At 39.3% G+C, this 8,477-nt stretch overlaps 1 protein-coding gene across 2 annotated transcripts in view; it reads left to right on the top strand.

The window, feature by feature from the left end:
- Positions 1-520: 520 nt before the first annotated feature.
- b3galt1b (UDP-Gal:betaGlcNAc beta 1,3-galactosyltransferase, polypeptide 1b) overlaps positions 521-8,477 on the top strand; it is a 73,385-nt gene continuing 65,428 nt past the window's right edge. The window contains exons 1-2 of one of the 2 annotated variants that reach the window (XM_061971681.1): positions 521-727; positions 3,948-4,089. The gene's annotated coding sequence lies outside the window, so the exon portion shown is untranslated. The remainder of the gene's footprint in view (positions 728-3,947; positions 4,090-8,477) is intronic. The other variant, XM_061971682.1, reaches the window with a different exon arrangement.

Raw genomic sequence — 8,477 nt, forward strand, 5'->3', positions numbered from 1 at the left:
AATAATTGAAAAAAAAAAAGACAAGATACAAAATTCAAACAAACAAAAAAAAGGCTAATCTAAATCACTTAAAATTTCTGCAAAAACGAAATCAATTTAAGGACTTTTGTATTTTTAATAATTTTCCAAGGTTTAATTGAAAATTTCAAAGTATTAAACCAATTACAAAATGTAGGTTTTACTGTCATAAATCGAAATTTATGTAGAACATTTTTTGCTTGGAGCATAATAATGTTGACAAACATTTCTATGTTACCATCATTTATAAATATGCCAAATGTGAAGTTTCATTTTGAAAACGAAAAGCAGAAATCATTTCATCAAAAAGAAAAGGCAACATGGGACGTTGTCTCACCGCTTCAACCTACCGTGCTGCCTGAGTGTGAGGGGCGGGTCATTGACGCCATTGGTCAATGGATCCACGGGCTCATTGGCTTACACGCCGATTGGTGGATGTGGGCACATGTGTGATGACGTCACCACAGTGGCGCTCACAATCATGCCTGTGTCAGCCTGATAAACTCGCTGCGGGTCGCTGCTGCTGCTGCGTGTCCGCCATGAGGAGCGTCCTGGTGGGCATGAAGAGCGTCCTGGTGGGCATGAAGAGCATCCTGGTGGGTTACGTGCGGCATGAGGAGTGTCCTGGTGGGCTGCGTGCGGCATGAAGAGTGTCCTGGTGGGCAGGATGCGGCATGAAGAGCGTCCTGGTGGGCAGGATGCGGCTGAGGTAGGCACGGCTAACATTCCTCTTCTTATCATCGCGCACTTGTCTCTCAGGATGGATACTTACATCGCGGCTTCACCTTCAGTGGGCTATTCCCTCCTTTTCCACGGGAGTTTGTCTTTGAATTGCTGCTACTTGAGCTCCATCCCACTGATGCTGCGTGGGAGAGGCTATCCGCATCTTTGCACTTCTTGTGCTATCGAGGACTGGATAATAAGGGAACTTGAAAGTTACAAAAAAAACACCTATCCACACCGACATTGACCACAAGAAGAAAACAACAACAACCCTAAAAACCCTCACACGAAGTACAGTTGCACTCAACATTATTCACATGTCTTTGCAAAGTTACAATAGTAGCAACACAATGAGAGAAATTCACGCAACTAATACTACAGACAGTCAGTATTCATTAAAAGTGAACTTCTATAGAAATTGTGGTCTATTCTGTTAAATTTGCAAATGTAAATATGAGCTGATATTATCGGCCGATAAATGCGTTAAAATGTAATATCGGAAATTATCGGTATCGTTTTTAAAACATTTTTATTAAATCAACATAAAAAACTCAAGATACACTTACAATTAGTGCACCAACCCAAAAAACCTTCCTCCCCCATTCACTCATTCACACTCATTCACACAAAAGGGTTGTTTCTTTCTGTTATTAATATTCTGGTTCCTACATTATATATCAATATATATCAATACAGTCTGCAGGGATACAGTCCGTAAGCACACATGATTGTGTGTGCTGCTGGTCCACTAATAGTACTAACCTTTAACAGTTTTTTTAAAAATACTTTTCATTACTAGTTTCAATGTAACTGTTTTTATATTGTTTTACTTTATTTTCTATTCAAGAAAATGTTTTTAATTTATTTATCTTATTTTATTTTATAATTTTTTTTTTTAAAAGTACCTTATCTTCACCATACCTGGTTGTCCAAATTAGGCATAATAATGTGTTAATTCCACGACTGTATATATCGGTTGATATCGGTATCGGTTGATATCGGTAATTAAAAAGTTGGACAATATCGGATATCGGCAAAAAGCCATTATCGGACATCCCTAGTTATATCAAAAAGAAAATACATGTGAATACCTTCCCATCAAAGACATAAAATATAGATATTCCATTCATGTGTTTAGTCATTTTTGAAGATACCATCCAACTATTGTATATTGACTAAGCATAGTGTAGTGCAGACCTGGGCAAAGTAGTCACATGCAGCCCATTAATCAATCAATCAATCAAAGTGTTTTTATATAGCCCTAAATCACAAGTGTCTCAAAGGGCTGCACAAGCCACAACAATTACCGTATTTTTCGGAGTATAAGTCGCACCGGAGTATAAGTCGCACCAGCCGAAAATGCATAATAAAGAAGGAAAAAAAACATATATAAGTCGCACTGGACTATAAGTCGCATTTTTGGGGGAAATGTATTTGATAAAACCCAACACCAAGAATAGACATTTGAAAGGCATTTTAAAATAAATAAGGAATAGTGAACAACAGGCTGAATAAGTGTACGTTATATGACACATAAATAACCAACTGAGAACGTGCCTGGTATGTTAACGTGACATATTATGGTAAGAGTCATTCAAATAACTATAACATATAGAACATGCTATACGTTTACCAAACAATCTGTCACTCCTAATCGCTAACGGTAATGTGTTAATAATTTCACACATAAGTCGCTCCTGAGTATAAATCGCACCCCCGGCCAAACTATGAAAAAAAAACTGTGATTTATAGTCCGAAAAATACGGTAACATTTTCAATCTGGCCCACCGGACGTTCTACATCATCTTTTTAGACCTTTAACATCAAAAGTGTATTTGCCATTATGATGTGCAATGATGTTTTTAAATGACTAAGTCTTGAACTATAGAAAGTATTTCAATGGTTGAAATCTGCACTTTTGAGTGTTCTAGGAGTTATTAGGGTAATCTAGGTCACAGCAGCTCAGACCAGGAACAAAGCAGAGTGGGCGGGGCTTGTTTTCAGAGCAGCCAGCCCCAAACACATGTGTCAGGAACAGATGCGGAAGCACATTTTTAAATGTCTGCATAAAAGTGATAATATATCATATTGTAGGTGTTTATTACACTTTGCATTCATATTTTTCTGTTTGTTACATTTTTGTTGTGTTTTGCTTGATTGTAAAAGATACACAAAAATGGAGGAGCTGGTCTGAGAAGTAAAAGATTTTCATATGTTGTTAATTTTCACTCTTTTATTGTTCATACTTAATATTGTGACTCCCCCTTTCCTTATTTCAATGTACATTTAGTGTGTCCCATCCAGTAAAAAAATTCCATTCCGTTTTTTTGAGGTGGTCTGTCATAACTTTTTTAGAATTCCATCAGACATTGTGACTTTTGCTATTAGTGTTCCTGAAAAAAAAGGGAGCCAAACACACATACTGTACAGCAGATTTTTACAGCTAAATGTGTATACATAATTTATACACATTGGCCCTCAGACACATTTTTTCTCTCAATGTGGCCCCCGAGTCTAAGTATTTGCCCAGCTCTGGTGTAGTAGGACATCTTGGTAGTCAAATCGGGGGCCCATACTTTAATCTAGTTGAAGTGACATAATTTTAATAATTGTTGTATGAACACGTAAAGCATGTGACAGGCATGGCGGCCCCTCTATAAATTGTGGCTTTAAACACTTTTTTTTTTTTTGAGCCCCACCATTTCAAAATATTTATTTCATTTATGTGAAACCATTTTTATACATTTTGTTAAATCAAACTTGAATTGAATGTGACGCATGTTTTGTACTAAAACAAATTTGTGTGTAAAAAAAAATCGATAATTATTTTTTAGGGCAAAATAACAAATTTAACATAATTAAAAGAGAATTTGTACCTGACATATCATCGACTGGGATTGAATCCCATTACAGCGGTTCACCAGCCGAGCACTACCGCTGCACGCCACCAGAGACAATATCTGGGGAAGTATGCGTATACACTGTATATAAAAAATGTCATCTTAGGTGCTCTGTCATTCATTAATTGACATTTTACACTCACCTATTCACACAAAACTGGATCCCCCACAGAGTGAGGTGGCCCTGCGTACAGCGTGGGTTCTCTATATAGGGAGGAGCGGCCCATTGCAGGGCTTTGGACTTCATTTTTTTGACCCACCATAAAGGCAAAATACAGCCAATTAACATGTTAATTGCTATTACAGTGGTACCCGAAAATCCATCCATCCATCCATCCATTTTCTACCGCTTGTCCCTTTCGGGGTAGCGGGGGGTGCTGGAGTCCATCTCAGCTGCATTCAGGCGGAAGGCGGGGTACACCCTGGACAAGTCGCCACCTCATCGCAGGTACCCAAAAATATGAACACAAAATACATTTTATTGAGAATGATTGTGAGGGATGTATCGGCCGATATTTGTGAAAAAGTCTGTAATAGCTATTGCCGATTAATGCCTTTCATGCCTAATCACAAATGCCGGTCCCTTCGGGCTAGTATTGTATTTATTTTTAGTCCCTCGGCTGTGTACGGAGGTACACAGTGTGGAGCCGCTCCCTTAAGTAAATAATAATCATCCTCATTATGGCGAATAAAACAACAACTAAAAATTAAACACCAATAAATAAAAAAGTGTAGATGGAAGCAGGTTACAGCAGAAAGTACAAACCCCGTTTCCATATGAGTTGGGAAATTGTGTTAGATGTATATATAAACGGAATACAATGATTTGCAAATAATTTTCAACCCATATTCAATTGAATGCAGTACAAAGACAACATATTTGATGTTCAAACTCATAAACTTTATTTTTTTTTGCAAATAATAATTAACTTAGAATTTCATGACTGCAACACGTGCCAAAGTAGTTGGGAAAAGGCATGTTCACCACTGTGTTACATGGCCTTTCCTTTTAACAACACTCAGTAAACGTTTGGGAACTGAGGAGACACATTTTTTAAGCTCCTCAGGTGTAATTATTTCCCTTCTTGCTTGATGTACAGTTTAAGTTGTTCAACAGTCCGGGGGTCTCCGTTGTGGTATTTTAGGCTTCATAATGCGCCACACATTTTCAATGGGAGACAGGTCTGGACTACAGGCAGGCCAGTCTAGTACCCGCACTCTTTTACTATGAAGCCACGTTGATGTAACACCTGGCTTGGCATTGTCTTGCTGAAATAAGCAGGGGCGTCCATGATAATGTTGCTTGGATGGCAACATATGTTGCTCCAAAACCCGTATGTACCTTTCAGCATTAATGGCGCGTTCACAGATGTGTAAGTTACCCATGTCTTGGGCACTAATACACCCCCATACCATCACAGATGCTGGCTTTTCAACTTTACGCCTATACAATCCGTATGGTTCTTTTCCTCTTTGGTCCGGAGGACACGACGTTCACAGTTTCCAAAAACAATTTGAAATGTGGACTCGTCAGACCACAGAACACTTTTCACTTTGTATCAGTCCATCTTAGATGAGCTCAGGCCCAGCGAAGCCGACAGCGTTTCTGGGTGTTGTTGATAAACGGTTTTCGCCTTGCATAGGAGAGTTTTAACTTGCACTTACAGATGTAGCGACCAACTGTAGTTACTGACAGTGGGTTTCTGAAGTGTTCCTGAGCCCATGTGGTGATATCCTTTACACACTGATGTCGCTTGTTGATGCAGTACAGCCTGAGGGATCGAAGGTCACGGGCTTAGCTGCTTACGTGCAGTGATTTCTCCAGATTCTCTGAACCCTTTGATGATATTACGGACCGTAGATGGTGAAATCCCTAAATTTCTTGCAATAGCTGGTTGGGAAAGATTTTCTTAAACTATTCAACAATTTTCTCACGCATTTGTTTACAAAGTGGTGACCCTCGCCCCATCCTTGTTTGTGAATGACTGAGAATTTCATGGAATCTACTTTTATACCCAATCATGGCACCCACCTGTTCCCAATTTGCCTGTTCACCTGTGGGATGTTCCAAATAAGTGTTTGATGAGTATTCCTCAACTTTATCAGTACGTATTGCCACCTTTCCCAACTTCTTTGTCACGTGTTGCTGGCATCAAATTCTAAAGTTAATGATTATTTGCAAAAAAAAAAATGTTTATCAGTTTGAACATCAAATATGTTGTCTTTGTAGCATATTCAACTGAATATGGGTTGACAATTATTTGCAAGTCATTGTATTCCGCTTATATTTACATCTAACACAATTTCCCAACTCATATGGAAGCGGGGTTTGTAAATGTACAAGTAGATTAGTAGGAGTCTAGAGAAAATAATATAACAACAACGGTTGGTTGGTGTGACAGTCAGTACACGACAAGTAAGACAAGGTTCTTTTTTGATTCCTGAGCTAAGCTTCGCCATTTCTTTGCCTGTTTCTATGCTAAGCTTTTGTGCTAGCTTCATTCTTAGCTCCTCGTGCTATCGGCACGCTTTCCTGTACATTTGTATTTTGACCCAGTTATGGAGAATAAATCATTATCCTACCCACTTCCATCTGCATTCTAGGAAAACGATCGGTGCATTAACATGCAACCCCGCCCTAACTGAAGACAGCCAGCCTGAGTGTGGCGAAAAGCAGGAATAAATTGCTCTCTGATTAATGCTCAGGAGCAGGTGAGCGTCCTGAACGCTAATCAGAGGCAGGTGAAAATAATCAGCACCCATGGCAACCAAGAAAACACAAACCCAGGGGTGCTGACACAAAACTAAGGGAGTCTTTAACTAAACAAAACATGATCCGAGCAACGTATGGCGACAATTGAAAGTGTTCTTAATGATGCATTAAATCAGTCCTTTTCAAATAGTGTGGCGGGCCCCCATTCCTCCACAATAAAATTTGTCGCCAACAAATAAACTTGTTGACGTCGTTGTGACGTCATCACTTGTGTTTTCCTGTAATACGGGAGTCAGTGCCGTTACTCGTATCAACATCTTGGGTGAAAACATGAAAAGTGTGGGAGTGTTTCCTCCTATTCTTGTTAAAATTATAAATACCTTGCTCATTTTGCAAATCATATCTCGTTTTTATGACACTATATCAGTGATACGGGAGCATTAAGAGCAGAGGAATGTCTGAAACCCAGAGGATGCGGTCTCAACTTGGTAAGATTGTAAGCTTTTACTTTGCTAGATACCTAACGAGTTTGAGGAAAATAGATTTAACTATCATTTTTAGCTATAGTCCCCAGCTAAATTTCGAAGCATCAAACAGGTTTATATGTGGTTATAGTGTATGTATGTATATATGTGTATATATATATATATATATATATATATACAGGTTTATATGTGGTTATAGTGTGTGTGTATATATATATATATATATATATATATATATATATATATATATATACATATGTATGTATGTATGTATGTATGTGTGTGTGTGTGTGTGTGTGTGTATATATATATATATATGTGTGTATGTGGTTTATATATATTTATGTGGTTATAGTGTATATATATTTATATGTGGTTTATGTATACCGTATTTTCCGCACTATAAGGCGCACCGGATTATTAGCCGCACCTTCTATGAATTACATATTTCATAATTTTGTCCACCAATAAGCCGCCCCGGACTATAAGCCGCGCCTACGCTGCGCTAAAGGGAATGTCAAAAAAACAGTCAGATAGGTCAGTCAAACTTTAATAATATATTAAAAACCAGCGTTCTAACAACTCTGTTCACTCCCAAAATGTACGCAAATGTGCAATCACAAACATAGTAAAATTCAAAATAGTGCAGCGCAATAGCAACATAATGTTGCTCGAACGTTAATGTCACAACACACAAAATAAACATAGCGCTTACTTTCTGAAGTTATTCTTCATTCGTAAATCCTTCGTCTTTGGTGTCCGAAGTGAAAAGTTGGGCAAATTTACGATCCACTGGCAGATGTTGGCGTCGTCTGGCGCTGCCTCCTCGTCTTAGTGAAGGTGTGTTCGCCTTCTGTCTTCCATTGTTCCCACGCAGTTAGCAGTCTAGCTTCGAATGCCCTGTTGACATCAATATCTAGCGGCTGGAGGTCTTTTGTCAATCCACCCGGAATGACGGCGAGTATTGAATTAAGCGTGTCAGCGTGTCTCTCAATGTGCTGTTATGAGCTAGCAAATATAACAACTACACTACCCAGCATGCAACGATAGTTACGAGCATGCGCGGTAGCCCTGAGAAGTTCCCACGCAGTTAGCAGTCTAGCTTCGAATGCCCTGTTGACACCAATATCTAGCGGCTGGAGGTCTTTTGTCAATCCACCCGGAATGACGGCGAGTATTGAATTAAGCGTGTCAGCGTGTCTCTCAATGTGCTGTTATGAGCTAGCAAATATAACAACTACACTACCCAGCATGCAACGATAGTTACAAGCATGCGCGGTAGCCCTGAGAAGTTCCCACGCAGTTAGCAGTCTAGCTTCGAATGCCCTGTTGACACCAATATCTAGCGGCTGGAGGTCTTTTGTCAATCCACCCGGAATGACGGCGAGTATTGAATTAAGCGTGTCAGCGTGTCTCTCAATGTGCTGTTATGAGCTAGCAAATATAACAACTACACTACCCAGCATGCAACGATAGTTACGAGCATGCGCAGTAGCCCTGAGAAGCGATGTTGTATGCTGGGAGTTCGAATGTGGTTATGAGCACGCTGTGAGAAAACGTTGAGAACTCAGTTAACACGCCTCGTCTGCATTATTTATAATTAGACAGACAACACACTTAATAGGAGCCATTTGGGGT

The sequence above is a fragment of the Nerophis lumbriciformis genome, linkage group LG13, assembly GCF_033978685.3.
Source record: "Nerophis lumbriciformis linkage group LG13, RoL_Nlum_v2.1, whole genome shotgun sequence".
Classification (NCBI taxonomy): Eukaryota; Metazoa; Chordata; class Actinopteri; order Syngnathiformes; family Syngnathidae; genus Nerophis; species Nerophis lumbriciformis.